A 22,989-nucleotide genomic window follows, 5' to 3' on the forward strand; every position below is an offset into this window, starting at 1 on the left:
AATAATAATAATAATAATAATAATAATAGCATAATAAAATCGACACTAAACAACATGAAGATAATACCATAATAGAAAAAAAGAAAGTATAATACATTGGAATATAGTGAAAGCAACTCATTTAGTACAAATGGTTAATATGGAAAAACGTAAGGAAGAATATATCAAAATGGAATGTAATAAAATAATCATAAAAAAGAAAAGAAATACGAAAATTAAATAAAATTCACGATAAAAAGGCTATTATAATAAATTCATCGACTGATAAAGAGCACAAAAAGGGGAAAGAAAGGAAAAAGAAATATATAGCCTATATTTTTACGAAACTATGGCAGAGAAAAGGGCTTATAACTGAAAGGAATCTAATTCAAAAAGTGCAATTTTATTTTATTTTTGAAACTAGACAATGTCCGATAGTCTCTGACTGTATAACGAGCGAGCCCGGGTTCAAATCCTGGTTGGGACAAGTTACCTGGCTGAGATTTTTCCAGAATTTTCCCTCAGCCCATTAAGAGCAAATGCTGGGTAACTTTCGGCGCTGGACCCTGGACTCATTTCGCTGGCATTATCACCTTCACATCACTCAGACGCTAGATAACCATCACATTTGATGAAGCATCGTAAAATGAACCATTAAAAAAGTTTTTATGCGTCTTATTATTGCCAACACATTATGGGGTTCCTCAAGGATCAATAATTGGCCCCCTATTATTTTTAATAGCAATAAATGACCTTCCAGAATTCATTAAAGCAATAACAATTATGTATGCAGATGACACTACTTTTCTATGTTCTTCCTCTGCTCTAAATCAATTACATGCTCTCAACAACGACACTCTATCACAGATGGCTTTATGGTTTGAATCTAATGGTTTCTTGCTTAATCAAGAAAAAAAATCAACTCTTTCAGCCTAAATTATCTAATAAATAAGAACAACAAACACAACTACACAAAATTTCTGGGACTTTTTATAGACGCCAGTTTAACATGGGATAAGCACATTGAGTACATATGCACAAAGCTATCAAGAGTTTTATATTTGCTAAAGAATTGACTACTTGCGTTTATCAAAATTATTTAAGATGTGCCTACTTTTCTTTCTTTCAGTCGATAATTCGATATGCCTTAATTTTCTGGGGAAATGGAACCAAAATTGGAAGCGTCTTAATTTTACGAAAGAAGGCCATTGGAATTTTATGTAAATCAAATTATCTGGAACATTGTCGGCCACTTTTCAGACAATCACGGATTTTAACAATCATAAATTTGTATATATATATATATATATATATATATATATATATATATATATATATATATATGATCTAGTACTTTACACTAGACAAAATATCGATAATTACTCATTAGTGGCCAATGTACATGATCATGAAATTAGAAATAGTGAACAAATGAATATTCCATATTGTAGATTACACAAGAGCAATAGAAACTTTTTAATTATGGGGATGAAATTGTATAATAAGCTCCCTAGTCAATATTATAAATTACCAATCAATAGTTTCAAAACTAGATTTTACAATTGGTTATTAAATAATCCCTTTTATTCTGTTGCTGAGTTTTTCAACACAAATTTGTATGAAATTGTATTTTAATAAATAAGTTTTAATTGCAATTTAATTAGTTTTCTTCAATTTAAAAGTTTCGAATTTTTTCATGTTTCGATTGTATTACTTAAATTTTACTGTTTCTGTTATTAGTGTTTTTTAAATGTATTTGTATGTTTTTTTTTCAATGTATCCTGACGAAGCCTAAAACTGTATGTCTAATGGCCAAATAAATTGAATTGAATTGAATTGAATGTAACATTATGAAAGTGTTCCGGTGATTTCGAACGTATCTGTCTTAATATATAGATTAAATAGGCCTACAGTAGATTATCTTCATCATATCTTAGCGAAAATTAAAGAGAATGTAGTTGTTACTACCATAATTTGAACACATCTGAACCCCACACGGGAGAGATATTCACTGCGGCAGTGTTGTGGTGTCTATATTATACAATCCACCTCTTGATACCCAGACGCTGATTATGAAATCTGCGGAATGTGTTTGCTTCGAGCCTTCACACTGCTTGTTCCGGGCTAATCGGCTCCTCCCAAGTTTGTGTAATTATACTAGAATTATTTGCGTAGCGCTATTCCCATATCCGCTTGCTCACTCTCCTGTCAATAACCATGATCCTCGACGCTCGGTGTTCCTCGAACTAGGAAGTCAGTAAGTAAACTCACAGGACCTTAGTTTTTGGGGGGCTTCAGTAATTGCAAAACTAGCGCTTCTGTAGGTCAAGCCTCGTACTAAATACCGTTTCTCATCTTTGTCACTAGGACTTCATTTTCTGTACTGACTCTGCTGCTTGCAAGGGAAAGATAAAGACATTAATAATCATTTAAAATGTAGTAACTGTGTGTTATTTGGGTATATTATTAATAGGTGCTATACACGCTTCTCCATTCATAAAGTTGAGTCATGTGACCAATCTAGAAGACTGCTGATTACATAGTCTAATATTGAATCGAGGGAAATAGCATATCTAACATTAGTGCGACCGTTAATGGAATACGGAACTACGTGTTGGGATCCCTATAGAATATATCAGATAAATTCCTTAGAAAGAATCCAGTATAGGGCAGCTAAATTTGTTAAAGGTAAAAGAGAAGATGGGAACGATACGATAAAAGAACTTAAATGGGAAACTTTGGAAAACAGACGTAGGAAAACTAGAATAACATCACTGTATAGAGCACATCTAGGTCAGAAAGCATGGGTAGACATAACGGCTCGGTTAGAAAAGCCAACGTACTATGGTAGGAACGATCATGATTTTAAAATCAAATGTAGGAAACAGAAAACGGATGTAGGTAAATTCTCATTTTTAAACAGAACTATAAATGATTGGAATGACCTACCTGCAGCGGTCTTTGAGGGCTGTCCTTCCTTAAGGAGATTCAGGAATAATTTAAAGAGTTGTGTATAAAGTGAAAATTAAAATTAAGGTGACATTCAACATTTAATTTTTTAAGGTGACATGTATTTATCTAGCCTTACGAGTTTACTTCTTTGGTTTGAATTGTAAATTATTTAAAAATAGCGTGTAAGAGGGCCTTAGACTAGAAATGTTTAGTTTAAATGTAGTTCTGTGTATATGTACAGTATGCATAAGGATGCAATTATTTGACTTATTTGAACTGTTGTATCAGTGAAGCGAGATGAGTCAGTGAAGTTATGGTTTTACAGTGCAGGGAACAGTTCCGATCAGTGATAATTTATAGCGTCAATGAAATGTGTTCTATAGTGTCAGTGAAATGTGTTACAGAGTGTCAGTGAAATGTGTGCTAAAGTGTCAGTGAAATGCGTCATAGTGCCACTACAGGGAATGAGATGAGAGTAAAGTGAAAGACTATTGAAACTTATGTAGGACCTATACATAATTATGTAGGTTGTGTTGTAAAAGTAAGTGTTTTATTTTATGTTTTATTATTGTGTTAAATTGTATTGTGTATTCTTATTGTATTGTGTATAAAATTGTATATGTGTTGTAAATTGTATTATGTATTGTAAATTTTATTGTGTATTGCTTATCATTTTAACTGTGTATTGTTAATATTGTATATACCACTGCCACCGGGTGCTTGCCCACTTGCAGTGTAAATAAATACATACATTCCACCAGCGGAGCTCAAACTTTGCTGCATTGAATTTTTGTTTCTTTTGAGAAGTGATTCAAATGCTCTTCATCTGATTTATCGAGTCCTAAGCTAAATTCCTAAAAAGGAGATTTGTTTATAAAATAGGAATAGATAGAATTTTGTGATTACAGTATTATTATTTTGTAGTTGTTTTACTGTTGAAAACTCTAATCTTGAAACCTGACAGGAATGCGACGTGACCCTACAGTTCGCGATAGTGATCCCTATTAGTAATGCTTGTCTGCTACAAGATGTCTAAAAAATTGTGTTCTGTTCCTACCTCACAGCAGAAGCTGTTGAACAAGTCATGTCAGCATCACATCCAGGTGCAGCGTCACTGTTTTCACTACTCCTACTGCCATCACCGTCATCAGTATTACTAATGTTATCACTATCAGTGTCGTAAGCCCCCTTAAATTTATAATACTTAGGCTTGTAATGTTGGGGGGCCGATGGATGCGTTACAGTGGTTTCAAGTTGACTATCCGTTCACCAGTCAGTATTCTAGCATGCGTAAACAGTGTAGCCGCTGAATAATAATGCCGAAGGTTAAAGTTTCTCAGGCTCATATTTTTGCAGCGGAATTTGGTGAGAGTTTTGAAGTGAATGACGGGAACATTACATGTAAATTATGTAATACAAACATCCGAGGTGACAAGCGATATTATATACAGAGACATTGTAGCACAACAAAAGAAAGGAGGAAACTAAAACCCACGAATAATTCTATAATAATTCTTCTCCATATAACGCAAGGTACGTAAAAATATATCTTTGTAATGCTGTGTTGCGTGTATTTATTTTTAGACCTATCCAGACTTGTTCATGTGCATCTTGTAATTCGTGTAATCGATCGTAGAACCAAGTCAATGTCCTCGTACTAGCTCACATCCCCGTCAATGTACCATACTGCAGTCAAGTTGTATAATCGGTCCCCAACATTACAAGCCTAATAATTTTATTAATCATATATGATTGGAGTCCATGATTTTCACAGTAGGTACCCTATTGTTTTTCTATATTTTCAATGTGTCTACAGAATTCTTCTCAATTAATGTGGACACTTACACTCACATTTCGCCAACATTTTCGAAATATCATATTGCTATTCACCCCGGTCTCCTCTCTCTCTCTCTCTCTCTCTCTCTCTATATATATATATATATATATATATATATATATATAAACTGATTGTCCCTTGCTCCGGAATTCACGTATTTGCACCAGATATCTCGAGCTCTAGTCTACGATGGCTGAAATTATTTTCAGAACGTCTTGTAATATTGAACACGTGCAATGATGATACACAAGCCTCAGTACGTTATGTGTTGTTTTTGATTCCCCGCTTAACCCCGCTCCTTCACCCCGCAAGTTTCAAGATTGGAGTCTTCAACAGTATGTATATTTGTAAGGAATCAATTTCACGAGATTTAAAACGTACATACCACAAAATAAGTATAAATTCTTACTTTTGTCATTATAAAGAATATATTCTACGCCTAATCCAAAGGGAAAAAGTTACCTTCTTTCAACAGCCTACAAATGTTCGATATGTACACCCTGCGACACACGGCATATTCTGTATATCAAGGTAGTAGTGTAATTCATGCCAAACGTATAGCAGCATATCTTCATCAAATCTTGAACAGCTAGCTTGATGCGATTTTTCATATCATCTATATCAATAGAAAGAGAAGGTATGAAAACCCGGTCTTTCTCATACTCCATAGAAAATGTCACGGGGTGATTATGTTGGGGCTTCTTGGTGGCCAAAGTGTGAGTGATTAGACTTCAAATGTCGCACGACCAATCCTTCGTTCTGGAAGAGTTGTATATCGAGAAGTTTACATTGAATCATTTTCAGTAGCTTCTGTAAAATTTTCCACACGGCCGGTTGTAAAATTTGTAGCTCCAGATTTATCCTTATTGTCGATTTCTTTGGATTGCTTTAGACAGCAGCAAGAACACGATCAACTTTCTCATGTGACACAATAGGTCTTTCAGGGCTTCACCCTTATATAGACATCCCGTTGTTTCAAATATCTTATTCAAATCATAGATTGGCTGCCTTGTCGGTGTTAATTTTCTGAAAAGTGTCCTAAAATGTCACAGAATTCGTTTTGTTTAATTTAAAAATCTGAAAAATTATTTTATAACAGCAATGGCGGCCATTTTCCCGCCATAATCGTTGTCGATACATATCGATACAAACTTTCATTGCTGCTGAACATAGCCTACAATTACAATGTTTTGCGTATTTAGTGGTCATCATTTTATAACAAGTTAAAATTGTCTGTCTTTTTTGTGATCATGGTGTGTAATGTGAAAATGTATGTCATATTTCATATTTTATTTTTTTACTAATTCATTGAATAACGGAGTCAGTCTACCAATAACATATCATTTATAATGAGAATACATACAAAATGTATTCTGTATTTTTAAGGTATGTTTTTCAGTCCCTAATTACGGAGGAATTACTATAGGCCTATAATAATCAAAATGTACATGTTATGTTTATTGCATCCATAAGGAATTTGAAATTGGGCGTGACGTTATACCACAAATTCACCTCTGTGTAGTTCACGTTATGCTTGTTGTCTCCTTACATTGTCGGCTGCATACAAGACACGGTTGATAATTCCAAATTGTCCTTCACAATGTAATCACCGTGGAAGTCCAAAATCTCATATAATTAGACTCTGTGGGTAGTAAACACATCGTAAAATGAGTAAATTTGAACAACTTGCATTAAAGAGAGGGAAACTTTCATGCTTCTTGACTCTTGTTAGGACTTCGGAAAGACAAGCACTGTAATTTAAAAACCTAATTGACTTACAAAAATAGTGACATGTATCAGATTCAGAAGTTACATTACACAAATCTATATGTACATTACAATAATAATTAGCCTAATTATAGTAGAATGTGGATTGAACATTGATTTCCTGTAACAAAAATAAAAGTATGGGCTTCGAAGAAAGAGATCCAACCCGGGTTCGATTCCCGGTCGGGGCAAGTTATCTTGTTGAGGTTTTTCCGGGGTTTTCCCTCAACCCAATGTCAGCAAATGCTGGTTAACCTTCAGTGCTTGACCCCGGACTCATTTCACCGGCATTATCAACTTCATCTCATTCAGACGCTAAATAACCTAAGCTGTTCATAAAGCGTCGTAAAATAACCTACTAAAAAAAGTAAAACCTCGTTAATCCAGATTAATAGGGGAGATAAGTTGACCGGTTTAAAGAAAGTCTGTGTTAAACTGAAATAACCTAAAATAACAGTAGAAAGTGCATTAAAATTCTGTTTATAGCAACAAAATGCGTTTATTATGGTGTATTTACAGCATATAGATCTAAATATACTATACAGTAGTGTGAGATTTGAAACAATACATATAATGCAGTAAATACGTGATACCCATAATTATGATGCTGTACCCGACGGACCAGGTTCTGCATCACTCGAAACTCTTGCTGTGGAAGTTGGTTTGAAGTACGTACATGTAAGTCTTAAAACAAGGTTCTTTGATTTTTAATAACTCATCGTTTTTTATTGCCTGTCCGGATTAAGCGAAGTCCGGCATATCGGGGTCCGGATTAACGAGGTTTTACTGTTGGCCTATTTTTAATTACCTGGGATGCTCAATACCTTGCCATAATGAACATGATATCACTCCCAAGACAATGCAATCTCTTAAAAAACCGGAGTAATAAAGTCTTATTACATCTCACTTGACGATATGTGTCAGAGGAAGAAAATAATTGTTTGTATACATCTGAAGTGTGATTAGTGTAATATGTAGCTAATCGACGATGTATCCAATGGAGGGGGAAATAAATTAACCATCTCTCCCATTATCTTCTGGCCTAGTTGCCTCATAAGTGGTGCCTTCTTTGTATCATTTGTGAGGTTCAGACCTGTCTTCGGACAGTTGACTAAAGAAGATGAAAGTCTTAAAACCTTCTCAAGTCCAGAAACAAACAAGATTAAAAATGTACTTTGGAAATACAGTATCTACACTATTGCCCAATGATCTTCAATCTCACATAGTGAATTTCTATTCCTCCAGCTTTATTGGCCGATATAATATAGTTGATATGACGTATGAAATGACTCTCGTAATTTTAAGACATTTCAAGAAAATTGAGAGCTAAAAATTATTATGTAAATAAAAAATTTGAATGAATAAGTGTTTGATATTCAAAAATGTATTGTGCCCGATCTAAACTAGATTTATTTGTTTGTTTTTTATTTTATATGGTTATTTTACGACGCTGTATCAACATCTAGGTTATTTAGCGTCTGAATGAAATGAAGGTGATAATGCCGGTGAAATGAGTCCGAGGTCCAGCATCGAAAGTTACCCAGCATTTGCTCTTATTGGGTTGAGGGAAAACCTCGGAAAAAAAAACTCGACCAGGTAACTTGTCCCGACCGGGATTCGAACCCGGGCCACCTGGTTTCGCGGCCAGACGCGCTGACCGTCTAAACTAAATATCATGAATTTCTCAAAGTTAAAATATTGTCCGTGAATCTTAGTCTATATGAAAAAATATGAAATTGGTGTATTTGAATGTAATGCGTATGGAACATTTTGGTTACATTACTAATTTGCATAATTATAATAAAATTAACTTCGAAACCAGGAGTCCGAATGGACTGAAAAAATTTGCACACATCTTCCTTATACATCTATGAAATAGTTAAATAAGTTAAATAATTCGGATTAAAATTGCAAAAATTTCAAAACTTTGTCGTAGTGTCCCTTAAGCGAAAGTGACATATTTTGCTGACATATTGAGTGAGGACGTGATTTCGAGTCTCCGTGCCGTAACACCCACCTGCGACAGACGCTGGCTGTCCCTGCCTCCACGCATCTCACGTTGCTGTGAATAAATCGCGGCACAAATGGGATGGCGTGCTGTCCTTGAAGAAGTGAGGCGCATCTCACGCAACCCCCCCAGCGCGGCGCAGTCAAGTGCTGACTTCGGGCTTCCTGGCGTGGCCCATGAGCCCCGTACCCGAAATCAATACGGAGTAGAAGCCCTTGTCCAAGCGGGCAGCATCATCAACGGCTACGAGGATTCGTTCCACTCACATGCGAAATCATTTTCCCATCTTCTTCGAAGGCGTCCTATGTCTCTCTTCCCGATGGGACTCCACATCATTGGTTGTTGAGTTGATCTACAGCAGCGGTGGCGAAAATGCTATCGTGCGCCGAGCCACTGTGTAAGCTGCAACGTGCATAGCACCTATGGAGGGAGGCGGACACCCGAAGGGGAATTGAAGCAACTGTCTGACATTAACGGCTTTTCGTTTTCCTTACGTCAAGCACTTAAATAAAATTATATATAGCACAAGGTTACAAACTAATGTTTAGTACGTCTAACGAAGAAAGAAATGAACAAAAAAACGTAGGACACATTATCACAACCTAAAATTAATTGTCTTCAGAATGTCTCTGCGGCAGAGTTTCAAAATCAGGAATTATGTCACTTACTACCAGTCGTAGCTGATCACGAAGGTATTTGTCTGTCAGTCGTGATCTAAATTTGATTTTTACTGTTTTCATTGTTGAAAATAATTTTTCACAAACGTAATTTGTAGCGAACATGGCTTCAACAGAGCAAGCGAAAGAACGAAGCTTCAAATATTTATTTTTTGGCAAAGATTTGAAAAGTTCAACATTTGTCAAGTCCTTACATCTAGCTTTCATTTAACATCACATTGTAAATATGTGAATTTAACCGCATTATTCGTACATCTGCTGAAAAAGGATCGACGTACAGCGATGATGATGATGATGATAATAATAATAATAATAATAATAATAATAATAATAATAACAACACTTAACCTTTTAATGTTTCATCAGTAACATGTAGTAACTTATAATGCCGTTTTATGTTATACAACCGTTTTCCTAGTAATACTTGTGAATAAATCATACATTTAATATTCTCATCATATTGTCAGCAAAAAATGCGTCCCCCCATCCTACTTGAAACTTTCGTTTTTATAGAGGTACATGGTTTCGAAAGAGACATTGCGACGATACGCCACTCGCAGGTCAGAGACAAATATACATGGAACGGAGTTTGACTCCAGTGAGTGAGAGGGTGGGGGTTGTAGGTAGGAAGCAAGGGAAATCCACTGCGAGCCACAATGTGCTCGTGAGTCGCATTTTCGCCGCGGCTGGTCTACAGCATTGGTTCCCAAAGAGGGGGACGCGAGCCCTTGGGGGTCGTGTAAATAGCTGAGGGGGTCGCACGTTGGTTCACAAAATAAAACAAAATCCGTCTTGTTATCTTTTCCACATTTGGAACTTCTGGATCGATATCTAAGCCTGACCATTAGGATCCAAAATACAAACGTAATTACTATTTGATTTGGGGAGAAACATGAGACAAAAGTACAATGAAGAATAATTAAAATGAAATAAATAATATTATGTATTGTTATAGGCCTACAAACGACTATGCTTTTATAACTTTTTCCTCTTTTTGTGCCAAATTAAGGATTGGGCCCAAGACCCGTTCCGAGGCTAAACTCTGTAATAATCGGTCCATCTCATCTTCGGACATCCTAGGTCGCGTTTCCCATTTGACCTATACAGTAGGGCACTAAGTGGATATCTACTGGTGGAAATCCGCTGTACATGTCTTCATTTCTCTTAATATGTTCGTATTTCAGTTACTATGCTCTGTCTTCCGATCTCTTCACTCCGGATTCTGTTTCTTAATGTTACTCCAATAGTTGATCTCCAAAAACGCAATTCAGCTGCTCCTAATCTATCTCCTATTATTAGTACTGGTATTATTATTTGTTTATTGTTTATTTGGGGCTAAGAGGGATGAAGTTACGGGAGAATGGAGAAAGTTACACAACGCAGAGCTTCACGCATTGTATACTTCACCTGACATAACTAGGAACATAAAGTCCAGACGTTTGAGATGGGCAGGACATGTAGGACGTATGGGCGAATCCAGAAATGCATATAGAGTGTTAGTTGGAAGGCCGGAGGGAAAAAGACCTTTGGGGAGGCCGAGACGTAGATGGGAAGATAATATTAAAATGGATTTGAGGGAGGTAGGATATGATGGTAGAGACTGGATTAATCTTGCTCAGGATAGGGACCAATGGCGGGCTTATGCGAGGGCGGCAATGAACCTACGGGTTCCTTAAAAGCCAGTAAGTAAGTAAGTAAGTATTATTACTGTTATTACTTCTACTATTAGCGCTATTATCATTACTACTCGCAAATACCTTCTATAATAATACCGGACAGCTAGCTGTTCTGCGCGCGAACGGCGCAGGTGCTGCTACCTAGGCGGCAGGGTGTGTGGAAACCTGCGAAGCAAGCTGTAATCTACTGTCGGTGACTCAGGAGAAGACGAGAGCGGACTGAGGAGGAAGGGTTGTGAACAGATAACGTACGACAACACGTGCAATAACTGTACTGTAATAAGCGGAAACATTAGGTCTCCTTCTGTTCAACTTAGCTTTAATTTCCATACGCATTGTTACTCATGTTTCCTGCACGAGTAATAACCTGGCTACTGGGATGCTTATCTGAGCGATGTTTATAATAATCAACAGCGATAGTCAAGAAGGTCACATTCTTTCCGTTCGTCGTCTCCTGAGTAACGGACAGTACTACAATGTAGACCTGTCTTCGGACAGTTGCCTAAACAACAACGAACAACATATAAATGGATTCCATTCCTGAAGTTTTTCCCCACTTTTATCGTTACATCCTGTATTCTCCGTAGATTCCGAAACTGTTCTGAAAGTGGTGCCATGAGGAAAAGATTTTGTACAGTGTCAAAATATAAAAAGAAACATCAGTGGCTGTTATCAGGGGCATGTTTGCGTCCTCACTGACACCAGAAGCCTTGATTGGTCATCCCTGGACGCGAGTGAGAGAGTCCACACCACACAAACATCCCACACACTGAAATAAATCATTAACATTAAAACAACGGTTTATTTGGTGCGCTTTGCTTGGTCCGCCCGCCAGCCCGCTCGCCCGCGTTGACAGGAAGCTTTCATTAGCCGTCACATGAGTTGTTGATCCCTGACTCACTCGCTCGTTAAGCTGTCTACAGAGGAGAGTTATCACGTTTTCTGGATGCACAATTTCCCATCAATTAAGCCATTTGCATGGGCCCGACCCCTATTGTCGCCAGTTCTTAAAGCAGTGGTCAAGACTCCAATTGAATGACGTGTTCCTGCTCTCAGAACCTCTGTTCGGCATCCCACGGCATTTACGAATGACTTGGTAATAGCCTGTTCTGAACATCTATTTTCGAACAGTTTACGTAACATTGTTATGTTTTGTTGCTTCTCCGAAGTTTTCAATTTAAATCATGTCTATGGGATTGCTAACTTTAATTCATCTTACGATGAAAGAGTAATGGAACGGAGAAAAATTCTCTCCGGCGCCGGGATTTGAACCCGGTTTTTCAGCTCTACGTGCTGACGCTTTGTCCACTAAGCCACACCGGATTCCACCCCGGCGTCAGAAGAATCGTCTCAGTTTTAAGTCCTAGGACCGAAGTCCACACATGTGCTGAGGTGCACTCGTAATGAGTGACTATTAGGCCGGTATCCGACGGAATAAGCGCCTAGGTTCATAGATATCTATGACGTAGTGCAGAGGGCGGCCACTAGAGGGAACCCAAGAGTTGGAACTTAAAACTGAGACGATTCTTCCGACGCCGGGGTGGAATCCGGTGTGGCTTAGTGGATAAAGCGTCAGCACGTAGAGCTGAAAACCCGGGTTCAAATCCCGGCGCCGGAGAGAATTTTTCTCCGTTCCATTACTCTTTCATCGTATGATGACGCAGAATATCTGCATGGAAATATCATATGTACTTCGGTACATTAAAATAATATATATGATATGCGTAAATCACTTCGTGATTTAAGACGGCGCTTATTCCGTCGGATCCCGGCCTAATAGTCACACATTACGAGTGCACCTCAGCACATATGTGGACTTCGGTCCTAGGTTCATAGATATCTATGACGTAGTACAGAGGGCGGCCACTAGAGGGAACCCAAGAGTTGGAACTTAAAACTGAGATGATTCTTCCGACGCCGGGGTGGAATCCGGTGTGGCTTAGTGGATAAAGTGTCAGCACGTAGAGCTGAAAACCCGGGTTCAAATCCCGGCGCCGGAGAGAATTTTTCTCCGTTCCATTACTCTTTCATCGTATGATGACTCAGAATATCTGCATGGAAATATCATATGTACTTCGGTACATTAAAATTATATATATATATATATATATATATATATATATATATATATATATATATATAATTCATCTGTTAACGTCCGATGGTTTGTTCTTCATATGAAGAAGAAAAGGATTTGAATGAGAAAATTATTAAATTCAACAGAACAATGGGGATAATTAATCAGATATTCAAACCAACCTTAGTACAAAAACACACGCGCACCAGAATTTATAAAACATTGGCCAGACCTATACTCTGTTTTGGTAGTGAAGCTTGGACGATTCGTAATATTGATTCACAAAGATTAACGGCGGCAGAAATGAGATTTTTGCGTCGTACAGCGGGATACACGAGAATGGATCACATTAGAAATTTTGACATTATGAAAGAACTGCAGATTGAACCGATTACGGAATCAAAACTGGAGATCACATGTCATCGGAATGCCTCGTTCTAGAATTCCACGCCAAATTTTAAATTAGTATCCTGTGGGCAAGAGATCCTTGGGCAGACCGTTCAAGCGTTGGCAAGAGACCGTAACGGGCCACTAAGCCCAATACATGCAAGGATGATGATGATGTTGATGATGGTGATGATGATATTCGGGATTCGGAATTACACCAGGGAAATCAGGAGAAATCCGCTTAAATCGGGATACCTGCCTACCCTGCTGGAGAAACTGTACAATCTGCTCACCGGAAAAGCCACAAGTCGTACACTGCTATGTTTGTTCCTAGCACCCATGTGCTACGCCCGTAATTGTCACAGAATTTCCTTAGTTGTCTCGCGATTAAATCACATAAGTAATCAAATACTTCATCCATTCACATTACAAATACGTGTGCCTGTCCAGTCGTTGCATTGCCATTTAATTTAATTTGTGACCGCCAGAACGAATACCGGTTTTGTCATTGATTAACACGGAACAATTACTTTTTTATGTTTTACAAAAAGAAGTTAACATTTCTGTGTTATAATCGGTCAGAAATTAACATATATGCCTCGTAGGTAACTATACATAATTATCGAACTTTGTGGACTCCGGATTTTTATGTAATTATATGCTGTTTGCAACTCCTTATCTACACATCTGGACAGCACAAATCTTTTTTAATTAGAATAATGCCTTTGATATATTGAAATTTAATTTAGCGCATTTTTACAAGTACGACACAAATTTATTTGCGTGTCAGTCTATACAGGGTGTTTAAAATTATTGTAACAATTTTCTCCGGGTTCTATGACAGGTCATTTGGGGCCGTTTGAGATAGGGAATGCATGTCCGCCAAAGCCCCCTTTAAGAGCTCCGTCTTTATAGAAATAGGAAAGTTGTTCAAAATTTTGAATGTAGAAGTGAACTGAATGTTATCTTCAAAAATTGTTTTCTTTAGTGTCCGGATAATATATTAAATTGTTTTATTTATTTTATGCAAAATAGGCTATGCAGTTTTGTTAACCACAATTTTCAGAACATGCAGTAAAATTTGAACTTCTTAGCGTATACTGGTTGAATGTGAGTAAATGCAGCAAAAATAAGGAAGTGGAAGAATTGCTTTAAAATGTCGATTTTCCGTCACCAACCAACAGTTGAGTAAATATTTGTTTAAATACATACAAGAAGCACAAAACACAAAAATTTGAATAATTATCAAGAGCATAGAGTATACTATAACCATTACTTTACATAGTATTAGCACAATACAGTTACGAAGCTCAATACGTAGTAAATATGGATCCATAGATAATTATGCTAACCACTAGGATCGCTAATATCGCCTCATTACAGATAATGCGAAATAGTACCGGCACAGTCTATTATTCTTAATACCCGCACAGCTCAAGCTTCGTGGCTGTATTGTATATACTAGACTGTGGTATTAGCACAATCTAGTATATACAGTCATATGTGAAAGGTCAACGATTAATTTTTTATTAAAAATCGAAAATGAGGTTTTTTTCTCGATCAAAGGCTCGACCATCTCCTCCCTTATTGGGGGTCCTCTAACAAAATTATTATTATAAATTTTAAATTTAATAATTAATATATTGTTTAATGTTTTTGCATTATTAGCAATTTAATATTACATTATGCAACGAGCCTATAATGGTAGTAATTAAGACGCGAGTATGTTTATGAAACCATATTTCTAACTTGAAATTATTCATAAGTATTCATGTTATTCTTATCTGACTGAGCGGAACTGACCTTGTGCAATACCTCGTAAATTGTGAGATGTGCGCAGACGCGAAAGTATTGATTTTTTCCGAGAAACAAATGTCGACATTGACCTTGATATAATTTAGAGAGTAAAATAAACATTAATCGTGATATAACCTTGAAATTGAATTATACATTGAAAAACGAGATGACAAATTGAATTTATTTGAATATTATTTACAATTAACGCTAATTATTATAGTAACGGAACTGACTTTATTTCAAATATAGGTGATTTATTGTGCAATTGGTGAAATGAATTTGCGGGAATGTGCTTTGTGAAAGGCTTTGTCTAATCTCGCGCTAGTTGTCTTTCGATTACATATCCAAGAATAATCTATACTTGCGCTTTCATATTGCGACAATGGTATTTTCTGATTGGTGAAACACCTGAACTTTAATGAATAGGTGTACTTTAAGAGATTCATTAAAGGGCTGCTACCAGGTTTATAATTACTACATTTCGGCATGGTCGAGCATAAAATACATTACAAGTTACTCCACGCCTTACATTCATTAACAATATCCCAATGTCCTAATCCATTTAGTTCGTTGTAATGTTTTTAAAATAAGCCAAATTTAACACTACTATGCTCCACATTCTACACTTAAGCCCAGGGAGCCATACTAAAGTAATGTGAGAAAAAGGGATCCTCATGCATAATGCTGAGGAACACTGATACAGAATGTAAATAGAATAGATTAATATGAAATTCTGTATCAGTTTAATAGTACATTATGAAACGAGTCTATAATGGTAGTAATTAAGACGCGAGTATGTTTATGAAACGAGCGCAAGCGACTTTCATAATTTTCATACGAGCGTCTTAATTACCATTATAGGCAAGTTTCATACGACTTTTTATGCTCGATCATATTTCTAACTTGAAATTATTCATAAGTATTCATGTTATTCTTATCTGACTGGGGAGCGGAACTGACCTTGTGCAATATCTCGTAAATTGTGAGATGTGCGCAGTTGCGAAAGTATTGATTTTTTCCGAGACACAAATGTCATTGACCTTGATATAATCTAGAGAGTAAAATGAACATTAATCGTGATATAACCTTGAAATTGATGTAGACATTGAAAAACGAGATGACAAATTGAATGTATTTGAATATTATTTACAATTAACGCTAATTATTATAATAACAGAACATAACCTTCTGCGACAGTATTGGATTTCCAGCCTCCGTGACGTTTCGCTAGTTGCCTTTCGATTGCATATCCGAGAATAATCGATACTTGCGCTTTCATATTGCTACAATGGTATTTTATGATTGGTGGAACACCTGAACTTTAATGAATAGGTGTACTTTAATGAGGTCCATTAAAGGGCTGCTACCAGATTTATAATTACTACATTTCGGCATGGTCGAGCATAAAAAGAAAACAAATTGTGTCTTTGTTCAACGCAAAAATGTAATGTTTACATTTTAATAGAACAGATTTAAATTATTATTATTATTATTATTATTATTATTATTATTATTATTATTATTATTAAATCCAGACGTTTGAGATGGGCAGGACATGTAGCACGTATGGGCGAATCCAGAAATGCATATAGAGTGTCAGTTGGGAGGCCGGAGGGAAAAAGACCTTTGGGGAAGCCGAGACGTAGGTGGGAAGATAATATTAAAATGGTTTTGAGGGAGGTGGGATATGATGGTAGAGACTGGATTAATCTTGCTCAGGATAGAGACCAATGGCGAGCTTATGTGAGGGCGGCAATGAACCTCCGGGTTCCTTAAAAGCCAGTAAGTAAGTAGGTATTATCATTATTATTATTATTATTATTTTTATTATTATTATTATTATTATTATTATTCGCCCTTTAACGACTATGCTTATCCCAGGGGATCGCAGCCCCCCGGTTGAGAATCAGTGCTCTAGCATGTCCAGTTTGACGATGCTTGGACAACCCTGGAGAAAGATTCTTGTTGATCTCCTCGTGCAGGAAGACGCTCCTGGAAGATGATTCCTGTCATCTGGGAAGCATGTTTGTACTGCACTCAGAGCGTTTTGTTGTGTGTGTATTTGGAAACACATCGCATGCTTAAGTGAATGCCTGCGTTTGTTGGTTTTGGATACGGCTATCCCTCAGTAGGCACAGGAAATAAATTATACAGAATACCAAGCAAATAAACAGCTATTTGGCAACGGCGCAATTTGGTTTCATAGACCCCAGTGAGTCGGTTCTTTGATCGCTATGATTGACCCAGCCCTCGTTCCGTGTACCGATTAACGCATTTATTGGTAATCGTGTTACCTGTCTGGTAATTTACGATTGTAAAAGCCTCTGGTTAGTTGACAGTCGTTGACAGTTCCCATATACACGGCCTCTCACAGACTGGATTGGATCAACCTAGTACAACAGCCAATCGCTGTAATACTGACACTGACAGAAAAAAAAAACAGCTTTTACCTGTCATTCCATTTGCATTTTTAATTAAAATGGATGACTACATGAGTTATATTTTCCGCAGAAGTGAGTAAGTAGGCCTACTTTCAGTAGGAAATAATGGTATAATCTCGTAATACGCATTCGAAAAATTAAACTTACATGTTAAAAAATGTAACCGCGGAAAATGTTTTGAAACATCACGTAACTCGAAAATGCCATTTCATTTGTATGCCGTCACATATGTTACAGCAGGATTTTTGTTTGTTTGTTTTTTTTTTCTTCCGTCTTCGGTCAGAGTGAAACTCTGTTCTACTCTTCGTATTTTCAGCACTGCCAGTTTCCTTTTCTCCTTTCCTTCTATAAATTTTATTGAGTGTAATGCTTATTCTTTTCGAAAAGTTGCACATGAAAAAAAAAAATATATCTGAGTTATTTATTTAAATATATTTGAAGAGTCCACTGCAAGAATGATGGATGTCACTTTCTTGTCGAAAATGAACCAAGACTGTCAATGCATAGCTTAAGACATATAGAATGTACATAGAGAGTTATATGGCATTAACACTGATAGTCATTGTCCAGTAATGACGGAAAATCACAGTTAAGCTTTGAGCGCTAAGCATTTCAAACTTTCAATTGCTTCTCCTGCAAAATGTATTCCAAATGACATCCATCATTCTTGCAGTGGACTCTTCACAAGTTGTTGAGTACAACAAGGAGCGTCCCGCGCCGTAGCGTCGCGAAGGCATCCTGCTTAGGACTCGCGTTACGGAATGCGCGCTGGTTCGAGTCCTCATGGGGGAAGAAATTTTCTCATGAAATTTCGGCCAGTGTATGGGACCGGTGCTCACCCAGCATCGTGATGCACTTGGGGAGCTACGATAGGTAGCGAAATCCGGTTGCGAATACCAGCTATAACGGCTGGGGGGATCATCGTGCTAACCACACGATACCTCCATTCTGGTTGAATGATCGTCCACCTCTGCTTCGGTATGTGGGCGTGAGGCCAGCAGCCGGCTGGTCGGTCTAGGCCTTTCACGGGCTGTAGCGCCACGGATTATTATTATTATTATTATTATTATTATTATTATTATTATTATTATTATTATTATTATTATTATTATTACAACAAGGACTATAGACGACACCCGCGCCTCGCCCTGCTCCCGTTCTCTACAGACGTTACGCAGTTCACATAAACAACGCATAGTATCATTCTGTGAGGCTGTGTAAAGTCGTGAATAGTTTGAAGGATATTGTTAATTTATATAAATATTTTAGGTTCTAAACAAAGTGAGGTATTCTGTTATTATTGTATTATTTACGTAATGTTAATATTATGCATGATTACAAAAAAGTAAACTCGTCTGTTGTTAAATAATTATGCAAACAGGAGTGTGTAACACGTTTATTTTTCCCGGATTATTCTTGTATATTTATTGCATATTTATTTATTTAATCTGGCAGGTATTAAGGCCATAAGGCCTTCTCTTCCATCCTACCAGATAGCACATATAAATACAAAAAATAAATACACTGATGAAAATAATACAAATTCTTCGTTCAATTTCGGTTGAAAGACAAGTTTCTTTACCAGTTGTCAATAATTGTTTGTTTTACTGGTCTATTGACGTCTTGTGCTGCTGTGCTACTTTGCATTCGGTTGCGTTGCAGTCCAATCAGAATTACGATACCAACTTCGTAGCTATCATAATAGAAAAGGAATATTTTCCTTAAGCAATTATGGGTTTAATATTATGTGCCACATACGAGATACATTATTAGGTTCCCAAAGTTGTTCACCTGATGATATTATTAAATACTGTATCATATTTCAGATTTACTCCAGTAATGTCTTGTGACGTAGAACGAATACTGCCACAGTACAAATGTTTTTTTTTTTCTGAACATGACAGGAGTATTTCTTTCGATAGAATGAAAATGTTCATTGCTATTTGTTATAATGAGGCTAGAATCATGATTGTATACTTTTTATGTTATTTTTATATGTATGGGTAAATTATTTTAGATTGGGATTTACGAGGTTTATAATTACAAATTATTGTTTTTTATATTATTCGTTTATTATTTCCTTCTTCTAAGGCCGCGGTCGATAGGAGCACATGTTTGGTTACCATCCGGCTGTACATGTTTGTCGTTTTGGTTCATTGACATTCAGAGCTTCGCTACTACTTTTCATTTGGTAGAGATATAGTCCAAGCTCACACACCTTAACAGTTTCAGTAGTTACATCCTAGCTCTAATTATGACATAAGATAGTATCTTCGCATAGTCTATATACAGCATCCTCAGACTCTTATCACTTAGCTATCCCCTCATCTAATCCTCTCTAATCTAGTCACAATCCTCGGCCTCTTTTTACTTAGCTATCCCCACATCTAACCCTCTCTAACCTAGTCACAATCCTCAGCCTCTTATCACTTAGGTATCCCCTCATCTAATCTACTCTAATCTAGTCACAATCCTCGGCCTATTTTCACTTAGCTATCCCCTCATCTAACTCTAATCTAGTCACAATCCTCGGCCTCTTATCACTTAGGTATCCCCTCATCTAACCTACTCTAATCTAGTCACAATCCTCGGACTCTTATCACTTAGCTATCCCCTCATCTAAACCACTCTAATTTGGTCACAATCCTCGGTCTCTTATCACTTATCTATCCCCTCATCTAACCGATTCTAATCTGAGCACAATCCTCGGCCTCTTATCACTTAGCTATCACCTCATCTAACCCACTCTAATTTGGTCACAATCCTCGGCCTCTTATCACTTAGCTATCACCTCATCTAACCCACTCTAATTTGGTCACAATCCTCGGTCTCTTATCACTTAGCTATCACCTCATCTAACACACTCTAATTTGGTCACAATCCTCGGTCTCTTATAACTTAGCTATCACATCATCTAACCAACTCTAATTTGGTCACAATCCTCGGTCTCTTATCACTTAGGTATCACATCATCTGACCCACTCTAATTTGGTCACAATCCTCGGTCTCTTATCACTTAGCTATCCCCTCATCTAACCCACTCTAATTTCGTCACAATCCTCGGTCTCTCATCACTTAGCTATCACATCATGTAACCCACTCTAATTTGGTCACAATCCTCGGTCACTTATCACTTAGCTATCACATCATCTAACCCACTCTAATTTGGTCACAATCCTCGGTTTCTTATCACTTAGCTATCCCCTCATCTAACCCACTCTAATTTGGTCACAATCCTCGGCCTCTTATCACTTAGCTATCCCCTCATCTAACCCACTCTAATTTGGTCACAATCCTCGGTCTCTCATCACTTAGCTATCCCCTCATCTAACCTACTCTAATTTGGTCACAATCCTCGGTCTCTTATCACTTAGCTATCACATCATCTAACCCACTCTAATTTGGTCACAATCCTCGGTGTCTTATCACTTAGCTATCCCCTCATCTAACCCACTCTAATTTGGTCATAATTCTCGGTCTCTTATGACTTAGCTATCCCCTCATCTAACCCACTCTAATTTGGTCACAATCCTCGGTCTCTTATCACTTAGCTATCACCTCATCTAACCCACTCTAATCTGGTCAAAGTCCTCGATCCCTTATCACTTAGCTATCCCCTCATCTAACCCACTCTAATTTGGCCACAATCCTCGGTCTCTTATCACTTAGCTATCACCTCATCTAATCCACTCTAATCTGGTCACAGTCCTCGATCTCTTATCACTTAGCTATCCCCTCATCTAACCGGTTCTAATCTAGTCACAATCCTCGGCCTCTTATCACTTAGCTATCCCCTCATTTAACCCACTCTAATTTGGTCACAATCCTCGGCCTCTTATCACTTAGCTATCACCTCATCTAACCCACTCTAATCTGGTCACAGTCCTCGATCTCTTATCACTTAGCTATCACCTCATCTAACCCACTCTAATCTGATCACAGTCCTCGGCCTCCTATCATTTTGATACATGTCTTTTCGGCTGTCAGATGTTGCCACTATTACTGTTAACATATTCTCGTGACAGACCTGGTCCCATACCCAGTTAGGTGTCTGATGAGCCCCGTGTCTGGAGTCCCAAGTTCTGAAACCCTAAATCAGTACTACACCCAAAACTTCACCCAGCGTTTTTGTAACTATTACTGCAGCGTCTGCTGTCTCCACCACAAAATCATCACGACCAAATCGGGGATCGAACTAAAGTCGTCTGGATGGAAGGCCAGTGGCCTAGCCTTGGATCACAGACGCAGCAAGGTCAAACCTTAGAATCAGTCTTGTTATCTGATGTTAACGCGATTTGAGGTCGATTGGCTACGAGATCATCGTGATGCTGATGCTCCAGACAGAATTCACGGAAAGTTGATGTCGCCTTATTGACATTGCATCGATGATAGCGCTTCTGTGCTGGGCTGGCCTGATGACGTACTCCTCGCATGTTTGTCTACGGAGGAGACAATAAATCTGATACCGCGATGTAGTTACAGTTTGTGGCCGCGCATACATTAAGCCCGCTGACCTCTGCCGTCCCGTCTCCTTTCTGGAAACTGTCTGCTTGTTTGCCGAGCAGCGAGCTGCACCCCGGACCCTGAACCCGTTCCACCGGGTGAATAAAAATGCTACTGCAGACCACCCACCAAGAAGATCCGGGTTTGAGTCCTTGTGCATGACGAATTTCCCTTTGTCGGAGTTGGTTGTCTTGCGATGCATGGTGCTGTCGTGGCCTGAGTTCAACTGCGTATGCTCGAGAACAGAATGTCCTGTCCATGCTGGGCCTACCTGATGACGAAGTGAAGTCGCTGCTTACACAGTTTGATCACTTTCTTACATCCGCTTTCACTAATGCCAAGGCATTTGGGTTTTTTCAGGGGAACTTTCGTCAGTGACAGGTGAAAACTAGGTGTGAAAATTTATGTAGGATAATCATTGACATAATATAGGCCTGTTCACACCTGTGGAGTAACGGTTAGCGCATCTAGCCGCGAAACTAGGTGGCCCGGGTTCGATTCCCGGTCGGGGCAAGTTAGGCCTACCTGGTCGAGGTTTTTTCCGGGGTTTTCCCCCAACCCAATATGAGCAAATTCTGGGTAACTTTCGGTGTTTGTCCCCGGACTCATTTCACCGGCATTATCACCATCTCATTCAGACGCTAAATAACCTAACCTGTTGATAAAGCGCCGTAAAATAACCTACTAAATATATATATATATATATAGGCCTGGGTAGCACAGTCGGTATAGCCCTGACTTACTGTGCTCGAGGTTACAGGTCGATGGCATTTAAGTATGCTTAAATGCGACAGGCTCATGCCAGTAGATCTACTGGCATTCCTGCGGGACAAAATTCCGGCAGACTGGCGACGATGATATAACCTCGGCAGTTGCGAGCGTCGTTAA

This window comes from Periplaneta americana, chromosome 5 (assembly GCF_040183065.1).
Source record: "Periplaneta americana isolate PAMFEO1 chromosome 5, P.americana_PAMFEO1_priV1, whole genome shotgun sequence".
Classification (NCBI taxonomy): domain Eukaryota; kingdom Metazoa; phylum Arthropoda; class Insecta; order Blattodea; family Blattidae; genus Periplaneta; species Periplaneta americana.